We start from the raw sequence: 13,818 nt of genomic DNA, 5'->3' as shown, positions 1-13,818 counted from the left end.
TGGAGCGGGTTGCCATTTCTTCCTCTAGGGGATCTTCCGACCCAGGGATTGAACCTGAGTCTCTTGCGTCTCCTGCATTGACTGGTGGGTTCTTTACCACTAGCATGACCTGGGAAGCCCCCATGACTTGCTGGACTGATCTAAATGCACACACTGAGGCATCACATGCCAGGCAAGGCTCAGTGCATTACAGTGACTTCAGATACACAGATTCATCAGAGAAAGTCGACTGGCTTTTCTTCCTTTACAGGACAAGGCCTGAGGTGTCATGAGGGCTTTATATACCTCCGCAGTCTGGACTACACCACCAGAGTGCACAGCCATTCCACACTCATCTCTCTTGCATCTCCAGCACCGTGATCCTGATAAACCCCAGCTGCTGGTGAGTGCTCTCCACAATGCTGGGAACTGATTTAGTTCTTTGCATACATTTTCTCAATTAATCCTTACTTGAGGCATGGACCATTATTATCTTTCCTCTACACAAGTGGCAACTCAGGCACAGAGAGATTAAGCAACTTGCCCAAGGTCACACAGTGAGTCATTGGTGGGGCTCAGATTCAAAGCCAGCTCCAGAGCCCTCACATTTAATCTCGTTGTTCTGCTGCCTCTGTGTTATCTGCTTAACACATCCACTGAGGAAGACTCTAGCAGCCAGGTTAGCTTCCTGTGTAATGTCTAAGCCATAAAGGTAATATATAATGTGATTAAAAGTTAAAAAAAAAACCAAAATCACAGCCTGTAATTGAGTGCCTCTTTAGCTGCAGGGTGTAGGGAATACAGGCTACAATGCACTTATCTGAATCCGACGCTCTCACGGTCCAAACTTCCACAACAAGCCCAGGCCTATCAGTGTTTGAAATCTGCTTCTCAGTTCAGCATTTGTGATTTTATAATGATTTCCACATGCATTAGCATCCTATTAATGGACCAGTATATGGGAACAGTTGTCTTATGAAGTGAGGGGTTTTTTTTCTTCTTCTTTTCTTTTCCATTAAAACCACAGGTCTACAGAATGAAAATGCTCAATCTAATGAGTATAACCTGGAAAGTAATTTCATGGGCTGTAGTACTTTGATGGCAATAATTCTTGGATGTCAAAGGATAAGGACACAGTTTTCTGCTTCTAATTTTATTCTTAGAAAGTGATGGTGCTGAGCCATCCATAGAGGGCCCCTGTAGATTAATTCCAGTTTTTCTTTTGTAGAGGAGATTTAAGGGAAGTCTTAATCTGCTTTATATTTAACTCTTATCTCCACACTATGAATTAAAAATAGAAAGCTGGACTCTAGTCTCACCTCTGCAGACCCTCTGAGGGCTGAAGTTACCCCAGAGAAAGGATGGTCTGTGAGCCGCTCCAGGTCTCTTGTCTGGCTTAGCACCCCTCACTGACTTTCCCAACAGCTGCCTCTTTCTAATTTTCAGCCCTCATATTAACATGTCTAGAATGAGCTGTCTTTATTCTATGATGCTTGAATGACATTTAGCATTTTCCTCAGGTACTTTTCATTTGCCAGAAAACTCCGTTAATTCTGAAATTTCCTGCATCCTCTGGTTGTTTTTTCCTAAATCCATGCTTAAGGTGGGAAAAGAAGTGAAGAGTAGTTTACTCTGCTTTCTCTTCAGGCAGTAAAAATTGCTCTGAAGTAGGCTTCCCCAGTGCCCCTTCTCCTCTCTTCTACCCTCTCTCTCCCTTCCATTTCCCATTCTTCCCACCTTTTCCCAATCCTCTTTTCCCTTCATTTTTCCTCCCAGGTCAAACCAGGGTCTGAGACAGCAGGAAGGGCAGGAATACTGCAGGTGCTGGGGGAGGAGTTGGAGTTAGGCTCACTTTCCTGCCCCATCTCCTAACTTGGAGCTTCTGAAATATAGTTGAGGGTCATTTAGCCAAGAACTAATCATCTAGTCAGTCTAGATTGGAAAGAGTAAGAAACCTCTAGGAAAATCTCTACAGTCTGGGGTTTCTGACACTTCAAACCCAGTGAAGTTAACATTGTGGACTTGTGAATTGTGGCTTATGTGACTGTGGGGAGAAAGCCAACCACCTAGTAAGCAAGCTGAACATTCTCTCTGTCCTCCCTTAATTTATAGACACTTTCCCTCCCTCCCTTTTTTCCTCCTGTGACAAGTTTCAGTTCTAAAGTCTTAACCTAGAATACCCAAGAGGCCATTTTATGCTTAATTGTAAAATTGTATGACTTCAGGGAAGAGGAGCTGTTGTATTGTTTCTGTATTTCCTCCTTTTCACCACTAAGTCTTAGGAGCGATAACAGTGATCCCTTACTGAACACACGCTGTGTGCCTGACTGCTGGGGGAGGGGTCCTGAACGTACATTCAGAGGAAACAGAGCTCCTCAGATCGTGGGGCCACCCACCCCCTTTCGGACAAATGCAGGCAGGCTCCGGTACAATGCTTCTTAAATGGCAGATTGTTTAGTAGAACATGTTAGTTGTGGAGGCTGGCATTTTTAAAAAATAAAGAAAATGGAATGAAATAGAACAAAACAGAAAAATATCAGAGGACGTTGCATGTGGTAGGAGTAAGTATTGTTTTGTGAGCCTTTGATGTTAGTTAAATGCTTGTCTAGGGTAGAGAGCCTGATAGTGCTTACTGGGAGCTCCACCCGCTCTCCTAGTCTCCGTTACAACCAGCCAGGTGACTGAGGTCTGGCTGTGGTAGCATATCCAGGGTGATCTATGGCACATGGAACTCGCCCGCATAGGCTCCTCCACTTTCTTCCTTCCATATATCCGGTGGATGACACCAGGGCCACCTTGAAGCTACAAGATGTCAAAGCCACAATGTGAAGCAGGGTCCCTGAGTCATCATTGGAAGGAATGCCACCCACAAGAGTCACTTGACCAGGGACACCAGCTTTCAGCTTTATGTAAAAAGAAATTCTGTTATCTTAAGCCAGATTGTTTCACCCACCTTGTGTCTGTGTATGTGCCTCATGCTACATTTATTTCTAAATGTAGATTATAGGGAGAGACATTTGAAAGCCACTGCGCAGGACAGAGTGTGGTCCTAGATCAAATGCAGTTGAATCATGTGGGATGCTCATTATTAATGCAGATTTCTGGGCCCTGCCAAGATCTGCTGTGTAAGGATCTGGGGCCTGGGAATGTTTGACAAACTCCACAGAAAAACCTTCTGAACACTTAAGTCTAAAGAGCACTTTGGCCTCAGTATTGGTGGAAACATTTTCTTGGCAGCCCTGGGGCTAGATAAGCTTTATACCTATTTTCTTTGGTCACTGTCCAAAGTGTGAGTCTCTCCCTATTCTCCACTCTATCTATACTCTCTATATAATCTTATTACAATAATGCTCTGTACTGATGCACATAATCCTTTTCTAAGAACATTTTCCACTCCTCCCCTTTTTCCTAAACACTTTAACTGTCCTCTAGAAAGTCTGCCGTGTAATTAATAAATGCCCCTATGCCTACCTCTTCCCTAGACATTTTCTGGCTCTACCCTGAGTTATCAGTTCTGCTCCCCATTCATATGGAGCTGTTCATTTTCGCCGTTTTTATGTGGAACTTTATGTGTATTCTCAGGGTTGAAAAGCGGGGCAAGTCCCTTCCTTGTTACTCAGCTGCAGTTTCCCAACCATGACTGCCCCCATCCTTTTGGATAGACTCATATACTAATGAATGTACAGAGTTACAAAGGAAATTCATAACCTCACATTATAAGAAATCTGATTCTTGAGTGACAACTGGCTAATTCAGCAACTCTTTCCATATTTCTGCTTTGCCTTCTTCCACATGTTTATCCTTTAACTTGTTTCTTCATGGTCACAAGATGGCTGCCATAACTCCAAATATGACATCCCTCACAGCTATTTCAGTATGAATTTCCTCTGGCTGTAACAAATTGTCACAGACTTGGTGGCTTAAGCTATGATAATTTATTCTCTCACTTGTTGGAGGCCAGAAATCTGAAATCAGTATCACTGAGCTGAAATCAAGGTGTTGGCAGGGCCATCTTCCCTCCAAATGCTCTAGGTGCGAATCTGTTCCTTGCTTCTTCCAGCTTCTGGTGGCTGTCACTATTCCATGGCTTGTGGCTGCATTACTCCAGTCTCTGCCTTCATCTTCACATTGCCTTTTCTTCTGTGTGTGTGTCTTTCTTTCTCTTCTGTCTGTATCAAGTTCCTTTCTGCCTCTTTCTTAAAAGCGACATTTGGGACACATGTGATTGCATTTAGGGCCCACCTGGATAATTCAGGATTATCTCCCCATCTCATGTCCTAACCTTCATCATGTCTGCAAAGATTATTTGCCCATAAAAACTCACATGTATAAATTCCAAGGATTAGCACCTGATAGTTCTAAATATTATTATTTGGCTTACCTACAATATCCAAAGATACAAAGGGCAGTTTCTCCTCATCTACAGCTTCTTAACAGGGAGAAATTCTTTTCTCAGAAGCGCACCGTCTTAGCTGGTTCAGACTGTTAGAATACTATAGACTGGGTGGCGTAAACAACAAGCATTTATTTCTCACAATTCTGGAGGCTGGAAAGTCCGGTATCAAAGCACTGGCAGACCCAGTATCTGGTGAAATCACTTCCTGATTTGCAGACAGTTGAATCTTGTTATTTCCTTATGTGGCTGAGAGAAAATTTCTCTCAATCACATTTTTTTTTCCCTTATAAGAGCATTAACCTCATTTGAAAGTGTCTACCTTCTTGACTTAATTACCTCCAAGAAGCTTCACTTCCTAACACATGGCGATGGTGGTGGAGGGGATGTTAGAATTTATACATACAAATTTTGAGAGAACACAAACATACCACCAGTATGTTTCCTGCTAATCCTGTTGGCTGAATATGGATCATAAACCCATGTATGTAGCCTCTGTGGGGGACAGAGGCTCTGTCAGCAAAAAAAAGAGAAAAAGATGAAGGATGAGGGAAAGCTATTGGTTAGACCATCAGTAATCTACATTAGGATTCCTGTGTCTTTATGGTTCATATCTATTAATATGATGTTGATGTTATTCTCTTTTGGTTTTTTGCTGACTCCTTACTTCTGTGTGGTCTATCTAACCATTAACAATTCAATTATTTGACCTCCTCATCTTTCAGTGACCATGCCCTGCTCTATCTCTGTCTTTTGGTGCCATAGCTTCACCCTGGACCTGAACATCACCTGAAACTTCTGCTTTTCTGAAATAACAACTATAGACAATTGCATCTCTGACCACCTTCTCCCATCCTTCCAGCTTACTCATTTCAATTCTCCTCTGTCCTTTCTGTCTATCCATCAGCCATTCCTTTCTTGAGTTTCCTTCTATCCAGAATATATTACCCATATTCTAAATTCCCTTGACTCTTGGTTCTTCCATTGAAGTTACCTTGCAAAACCCCAGTCTTGGATGAACCCTCTATCTGCTTGCTCAAACTTCTTCCTTGTCATTAATTCTTACCCTTTCACTCTCAGCAGATAACTTTGCTTCATTTTTAATTAAAATAGAAGAAATCTGGTGGAAAGGACTCAATTTCTCATCACTATATTTATTGTCTGTGTACTGAGATGTTTAATCTTCTGGTCTTGTTACAGTGAAATAGAACTCTTCTGCTAGAGGCCTATCCATCTGCTTATCCTGTGGAAATACAACTAAGTTCTGGTCAATGAGATGTAAGTGGAATTATAATATGGAGGCATTTAGGAAACTTCTTAAAGGACAGTGGGCTCATATCCTTTGCCCTGTTCCTCTAGTCTGTTCCTCCATCCAGATTCCTGGAAATATGAACGCAATCACTGGAGCTCCTGCAGTTATATTTTAAGAATGATGCTCATGTAATGGCAGAGTAGCTAGACAGAACTTCTTTAAGTCATTTTTACCTTCTTTAAATCATTCTAACTTCTCATCCACACAGGTATAATGGTTCTCTCAGATTCTCAAACCACACTCTTAGGATGTGTTTAAAATTTCGTTATGCTAAAATAGCTTTATTTTTAGGCTGAAAAGTGTTAGTCACTCAGCTCAGTCATGTCCAACTCTTTGCCCAACTCTTTGCAACCCCATGGACTGTAGCCCGCCAGGCTCCTTTGTCCATGGAATTCCCCAGGCAAGAATACTGGAGAGGGCAGCCTTTCCCTTCTCCAGGGGATTTTCCTGACCCAGGGATTGAACCCAGGTCTCCCACATGGCAGGCAGATTGTTTACCCTCTGAGCTACCAGGGAAGCCCATTGTACTGAAAGAACTTCTGTCTTCCTCCCAACCTTGATATATATTAGTCTGCTTCTATCAACTTAAGTCTGGAAAAGTCCATGTCCCATTGTCCTTTCCCAATTCCTGGCTTTCCTCTTCCTCACAGAGATGATATTAGTAGATGTTGAGGGAGAGCAGGGGAATGTTGAGTATGAACAGAAGAAAACATTGCTTTATTACCTATATGTAATTCTGGTCAGTTTTTAGCAAAATTGTGTCATCCTCTCCTTTCTCTTCTCTTGTGCTTTAGTTTCTATGCTCCTTTTACCTTGTTTAGGAGTTGACCCAGAGCAGAAACGATACTCAGACTATACATCAGCATCATCAAACCTTTGTTCTTTTTGCTTTCTGATATTTTGAAAATATTAAAAAGAGGGCTGTTGTGTCATTTCTTTCCACAGGGGCACAGAAAACACCTTGTGGATGGAAAATATAACCTGATCATTTGTCTCAGAGTCTGAGTTGAACCAAGAAAAGGTTCTTTCAAAAGTTGGCCGAAAAGGAAGTGGGGGTAGCTGGTTTCCCTCCCCCACCTGACCGCCTTCTGCTGCTTTGCTGCCCCAGGAGCAATTTTGAGAGGCAAACCTGATTGTTCACTCTCCTACTTAAAACCCCTCAGTGGCTGATCCTGAGGCCATCTTTCACCTCTGTCCACCTCACAGCCTGTGCCTCCAGTTACCCTGAAGTACTTGCAGTAACCTGTGCTATTTCCCAAGTCTGCACTTCCTTTTTGTTGTTCTTTTCTGGACTGACTTGCCACCCCGTCCTTCTATGAATAAGAAATACCCATTCACCTCCAGGGCTCGGTTCAAGAAGCTTCTTGTCACTCGTGACGCTTCTTGTCCCCCTTTACTTTCCTTCTTCCAGCTGACCTTTGCCTTCATTTTGTCCTTCTGTGCACGGGTCTCATAACATGTGCCACACTTGACTGCAAAATTACTTGACGTGTTAGTGTCCTTCTATTTGACTATAAGCTCACCAAAGGCTTAATCATTCTTTCATTGCCCAAGTAATTCATAAACATTTTCTTTTTGTAAAAGAATCAACCAATACAGAACATGAACGTTTCCTTTCACTTCTCACTCCCTCAGTCTCCCGACCACCGTCTTATTCATATTTGAACCCTCAGTGCCTAGTTCAGGGTCTGGCACACAGAAACCCAACAGTTGTGTTTTGAATGAATAGAGTGAGTGAATGAAAGAAAGACTATCCATCCTTTTAAGGTTGTTATCAACCACTAACACATCTGATCATACACCTGAGTTTAAACACCCATTCAGAGTGTGCAGCTTCTTCACTCCACGATAACATCATGTATGTGCTCTCTTGTAGTTTATTTTTGCTAACTCACCGTCTGAGTCTTCAGTCTCCTTCAGGTCCTGTTTACTTTATTCAGAGCTCTGCTCCTCTGCTAGTATAGTTTACATTGGGAGGAAGTTTTCCTACTGCCTGTGCAGTGTAAATTGGTTTCTGAACAATCTTGCCCACAGTCTCCACTAATACGGCACTGTAGAGCAAGGCAGGATAAAATATTCAAAGTAGCAGGAGTTACTTTTTAGGATGATTGAATATGATGAAGGAGCCAAGGACAAAGGGTAATTTATTCCAGAGGAAGTCAACACCTTTGCTTTGCACTAGCTCTTGCAGCTAAAAAATAGGGCTGGTAATTGGACTTGCTTTATGAAAATCTCATTAGCATTAGCATATAACTAAAATGCACAGCTCCATAGTTAATTGCAATCCTGCACTGCGGTTAACAACTACAGTGATGACATTTGCATATTGCACATAAAATTAAAAATGCATGTCAGATAGGTGCTCTTTTAGAAAAAAAATCCTTGAATAACATTGCATTCACTATAATAATCGGAAAGATTTTGAATTTGAATGGAAATTATATGTATAGTATGAGCTTTAGAAAGACAGAGGAGCCTGATCAAAGAGGAGGGGAAGCTAAATATGAAACATTGCATAGGCAGAACTCCAGCAGCTGGGATCTTCTTCAAGGGCAGAGACCTGTAATACTGAACTGTGTATGCTTTGTGTGAATGCCACCCTTTCTTCTGAGAGTTCCATTTCACTTTCCGGCATCAGTCTCATCTTGATGCTTTTCCTCTAGACTATAAACTCCTTGAGATCATGGACTTGATCTTTTTAAACCTTTGAGTCCTACAATGCTTAGCATGTACAGGCGTTCAATGATTTGTAGGTGTGAACCAACTCAAGCCCTCTTGAATTGGATCCAGTAGACCTGAGGGGCTGTGTACTGAAGTGATTAAGAGTGGATGTTTTCACTTCCATGTCCCTGAGGCAGTTACCTTGAGCAAGTTGCTTCAACCTCCCTAAGCCTCTGTTTCCTCTGCTATAAAATGTTTTCTGCCTTATAGGATTTTTGAGAAGATTTAGAAAGATAATGCATACATAATACTTACCACAGCACAGTGCCTGGCACATAGCAAGTGTTCTTATTGTTGTGATTGCTGTTGTTTTTGGGTTAAAAGTCATGGGAAAGGACATGTTGAGGCTGAGTGTTAGTCCTAGTGCCAATCAACTACAAGACAGAACAGTGTTACTGTGAGTAATAATACTTACCACAAGGGCTGATAATTTTTGTTCCGTTTCACCAAAAAAGAAAATGAGTTCCTGAAAAGAGATTGGCGGGGGCATAAGACAACTATACCACTCTCTCTGTGGATACAAAGATCCATTACCAGGCTTTATACATGGGACTCCTCTGAAACCACAAATTGCCTACTTCTGGAAGGCAACCATAGCTAGGAAGTCAGGAAGGAAGTCAAGGTAGGGTCTTCTGTGGGGTAGGGCTCTTTCTTTTATCATTCATTCATTGTTCAGCTAATACTATTTATTGTGCCCATACCTATGCAATGCATTGTGCTAGGAACTCTGAGACAGAAATGACCATGCTTGTGACCTAATTGATATACATTTGGAAATTCTGAGCTAGAAGTAAAGTGAAGGATTGGAACTAGAGAAAAAGATACGTGTATCATCAGCATGGAGAGGAGTTTCAACTCTAGACATAGGTTTGGTCCCTGTGGCTCTTCACTGGGGAACACTCCCCATACTGGGATAGGAAAGGGAATTGGTACCGTCTGAAGCAAAGGGAAGAGACTGAAGGAGATGAAAATTCTGAAAGAGATGGGAATACCAGACCACCTGACCTGCCTCTTGAGAAATCTGTATGCAGGTCAGGAAGCAACAGTTAGAACTAGACATGGAACAACAGACTGCTTCCAAATAGGAAAAGGAGTACGTCAAGGCTGTATATTGTCACTGTGCTTATTTAACTTATATGCAGAATATATCATGAGAAACACTGGGCTGGATGAAGCACAAGCTGGAATCAAGATTGCTGGGAGAAATATCAATAACCTCAGATATGCAGATGACACTACTCTTATGGCAGAATGTGAAGAAGAACTAAAGAGCCTCTTGATGAAAGTGAAAGAGGAGAGTGAAAATGCTGGCTTAAAACTCAACATTCAGAAAACTAAGATCATGGCATCTGGTTCCATCACTTCATGGCAAATAGATGGGAAATAGTGAGAGACTTTTTTTCTTGGGCTCCAAAATCACTGTAGATGGTGACTGCAGTCAAGAAATTAAAAGACACTTGCTCCTTGGAAGAAAAGTTATGACCAACCTAGATAGCATATTAAAAAGCAGAGACATTACTTTGCCAACAAATGTCCATCTAGTCAAAGCTATGGTTTTTCCAGTAGCCATGCATGGATGTGAGAGTTCGACTATGAAGAAAACCGAGTGCTGAAGAATTGATGCTTTTGAACTGTGGTGTTGGAGATGACTCTTGAGAGTCCCTTGGACAGCAAGGAGATCCAACCAGTCCATCCTAAAGGAAATCAGTCCTGAATATTCATTGGAAGGACTGATGCTGAAGCTGAAACTCCAATACTTTGGCCACCTGATGCAAAGAACTGGCTTATTTGAAAAGACCCTGATGCTGGGAAAGATTGAAGGTGGGAGGATATGGTGAAGACAGAGGATGAGATGGTTGGATGGCATCACTGACTCAATGGACACAAGTTTGAGTAAACTCCAGGAGTTGGTGATGGATAGGGAGGCTTGGCATGCTGCAGTCTATGGGGTTGCAAAGAGTCTGACATGACTGAGTGACTGAGCTGAACTGAAGGAGGTGAAAAGTTTCAACTTGTAGGGTGGTAGTTGCCAGAGTTAACTCTGTGTAAAGTGAGTGAGGGTTATTGGATTTGGTGATAAGGAGGCTGCGAGTGATTCTTCTCCAAGAGAGGGGTTACTGTAAATGAATTTGGGAGAGAACTTCACATCAAGGGTAGGTAGAGAATGACAGCTGCTGCTGCTGCTAAGTTGCTTCAGTCGTGTCCAACTCTGTGCGACCCCATAGACGGCAGCCCACCAGGCTCCTATGTCCCTGGGATTCTCCAGGCAAGAACACTGGAGTGAGTTGCCATTTCTTCTCCAGTGCATGAAAGTGAAAAGTGAAAGTGAAGTCTCTCAGTTGTGTCGGACTCTTCGCGACCCCATGGACTGTAGCCAACCAGGCTCCTCCATCCATGGAATTCTCCAGGCAAGAGGACTGGAGTGGGGGAGAATGGCAGGGTAGGAAGCAAATGCAGGAAAGTGTCGGCTGTGCCTCGGCAGTAAAAGGATAAAAAAGCTCAGCCAGCAGCTTGAGGGCATGGCAGAGTTGAAAAACAGCATGTATCATGTTGGAAAGTCCAAAAGTAGGAGCCATTGAGAAAAGAGGGAGATAAGACCTGAGACAGCTGGAGGTGGTGATGCTGTTGAAATCAGCCCAAGTCCCAGGCTGCACAGGTATCTTGTGAGCAGTTCTGTTCTGTAGGACTGAGGCCAACACCTTCTCACTTGGGTGAGGTAACCCTTTTCCTTGGCCTGCAGCCCTGGTTCTTACCTGTATCCCAATACATCATATTTTTATGATGTATTCAATTCAATAAATTGAATTGTTATTTTCAATTTATTTATCTGTCTCCTCCTTTGATGGTGAGCTCCTCAACCACAGGAACCATGTCTTATTCATCTGAACATCCTCATTGCCTAGTTCAGGGTCTGGCACAGTCAGTAAATATTATTCAATTCAACTGTATAGTCTGTCACAGCCAGTCTGTTCCATCCACTGGAGTTCCCAGTAATTACACAGCCTCTTGTAAATTGTCTCCTTCTTAGAAGATAATGATGGGCCAGGAGCCAGAATCCGGAAGGAAATATAAGATAGGGTTTTCTATGGTGGACTGGGCTATTTTATTCATCATTCAGCTAATATTATTTTTTTGTACCCATACCTATGCAATGCACTGTGCTAGGAACTGAGACAGAGATGATCATAGATGTGGACCTGATTGATATACAGTTGGAAAGTCTGGGCTAGAAGTAAAGTGAAGGATCAGAACTAGACAAAAAGATATGAACACCTCTGTCTTCATCTTACATATTTCTGATATTAAGGTTACAGTGAGTTGTGTGAGGCAATAACTGAGATGAAGCTGGGAAGCCACAGTCCTGTTCTCTCATAGCTTTTCCTTAGAGAGTCTCTGCCTTGGAGTCTTTCTACTTCTCTCTCTACTCTTTCCATCCTGGCTAATTTTTTTTTTTTTTTTCACCTCTCCACTTCCTGTATCCTATTTCTACTTTTGGAAGCCTGTGTTTAGACTCAAGCCTTTCATTTGCCTTTGTTGTTGTTGAGTCACTAACTTATGTCCAACTCTGTGGACTCCATGAACTGCAGCTTACCAGGCTTCCCTGTCCTTCACCATCTCCTGGAGCTGTTCAAACTCAAGTCCATTGAGTCGGTAATGCCGTCCAACCATCTCATCCTCTGCCACTCTCTTCTCCTTTTGCCTTCAGTCTTTCCCAGCATCAAGGTCTTTTCCAGTGAGTCGGCTTTTGGCATCAGGTGGCAAAGCAATGGAGCTTCAGTATTAGTCCTTCTGGTGAATATTCAGAGTTGTTTTCCTTTAGGATTGATTGTTTTGATCTCCTTGCTGTCCAAGGGACTCTCAAGAGTCTTCTCCAGCACCACAGTTCGAAGGCATCAATTCTTGAGAGCTCAGCCTTCTTCATGGTCCAACTTTCCCATCCATACATGACTACTGGAAAAAACCATAGCTTTGACTTTGGAAAGTGATGTCTCTGCTTTTTAATTTGCTGTCTAGGTTTGCCTTTACTCAAAGTTTTCCTGTAGACACACTATCTCTAAGAAAATGATTTTGAACCATAATCTGACAGTTGGGGTTGTGCCAACATTTTTCACCCCCTCCCTATCCCATGTGGGTCCAACTCGGACAAAACCCAATACGTAAGATCTTTTGCTTAACAACTTACTCTAGGGCCTCCAATGTACAGTGATAGGCCTTCATGGAAAGTGACGGTCACTACCACATCATCAGAGCTGTGTACCAGACTCTCCTCCTTTTCCTCAGTAAGCCAATACTAGCAGAGCTTTCCAATTAGCAACAAAGAAACTTTTTATTTTTCAGAAAGTGTTTCACTGGTAACCTCTTCAGGTCTAGTCTCCTGCTATTCGATCTACCTGTGCTGACTTTCCACATGTTTCGGGATCAGGACAGGCCTGGCAGTGAACCAGGGACACCAAGGGGCCTGCAGAGTAGGCTCTAATTTTGCTCCTGTCACTGACCGCCTTCTCCAGGCCACTGCACACCCACGCTCCTGTGAGTCGCAGTTTGCAGAGGAGTTTGCAGAGCCTGGCGTCTGCGAAAAGGAAGTATTGTCTCCCAGCTGTAAGTCAAGAGTTGTGTTTGTGGGCTTGGTTTTCCTGCTTCTGGCTCACGCTTGTTCTTGTTTTCCTGGCACAAGGGCATCTGTGCCCAGAACAGCCGCTTATCTCAGCTGACTGCTATTTGCCGATACCTGGCTCATTCTGTTGTTCTGAAAAGCCACACAAAGGAAAAAACTGGGAATTCTTTCTGATGCTACATTGAACTTATCTGTGCTAAACATGTCTCAAAAACCCAAACAGCCTTAAAACCTAAACCAAGTTCCACAAGTGACTCACTCTTAGGCATGCAGGCAGAGGGTAAGGTGGGGAGAAGGGGAGCTGGGGAGAAAAACACACATATTTTGATTGCCTAATTTTATAAGTCTTGTCTATTTCACTCTACCACAGACTTAAACCCACAGCTTCTCTCTGTCTTGAGTCTCTGGATTCCTGACTGACACAAGGATGTCTCCTTGCTTGGTGGGGTTCAGAATTCAGCACTAAGTGGCTTGGGTGGTGGGAGTGGCCACACACAGCAACTCCTACTATTTCTGAATGGACTGCATCTAACCAGCCTCTTCTCACTCCTTTCCTTGACTGGGTTTGTGGGCTGACACGATTTGCCATTCAGCCTCTTTTTCCCTTCTGGTGCCCAGTACCTTCTTGGACGTCTGTTGATGTCCCTGTCTGATGCTGTTTTCTAAAAGCCTGTTATTCTTGTTGTTCAGTAGATAAGCCATATCAGACTCTTTTCAACCCCATGGACTGCAGTGCTCCAGGCTTCCCTGTCCTTCACCATCTCCTGGAGTTTGTTCAAACTCATGTCCGTTGAGTTG

At 42.9% G+C, this 13,818-nt stretch overlaps 1 long non-coding RNA gene across 1 annotated transcript in view; it reads left to right on the top strand.

Annotated features, from left to right (window-relative positions):
- Positions 1 to 262: 262 nt before the first annotated feature.
- LOC110132994 (uncharacterized) overlaps positions 263 to 13,818 on the top strand; it is a 36,676-nt gene continuing 23,120 nt past the window's right edge. The window contains exon 1 of the long non-coding RNA XR_011490530.1: positions 263 to 382. This is a non-coding gene — a long non-coding RNA (uncharacterized lncRNA). The remainder of the gene's footprint in view (positions 383 to 13,818) is intronic.

The sequence above is a fragment of the Odocoileus virginianus genome, chromosome 12, assembly GCF_023699985.2.
Source record: "Odocoileus virginianus isolate 20LAN1187 ecotype Illinois chromosome 12, Ovbor_1.2, whole genome shotgun sequence".
NCBI lineage: Eukaryota > Metazoa > Chordata > Mammalia > Artiodactyla > Cervidae > Odocoileus > Odocoileus virginianus.
This window is presented reverse-complemented; position numbering and strand designations above follow the sequence as displayed.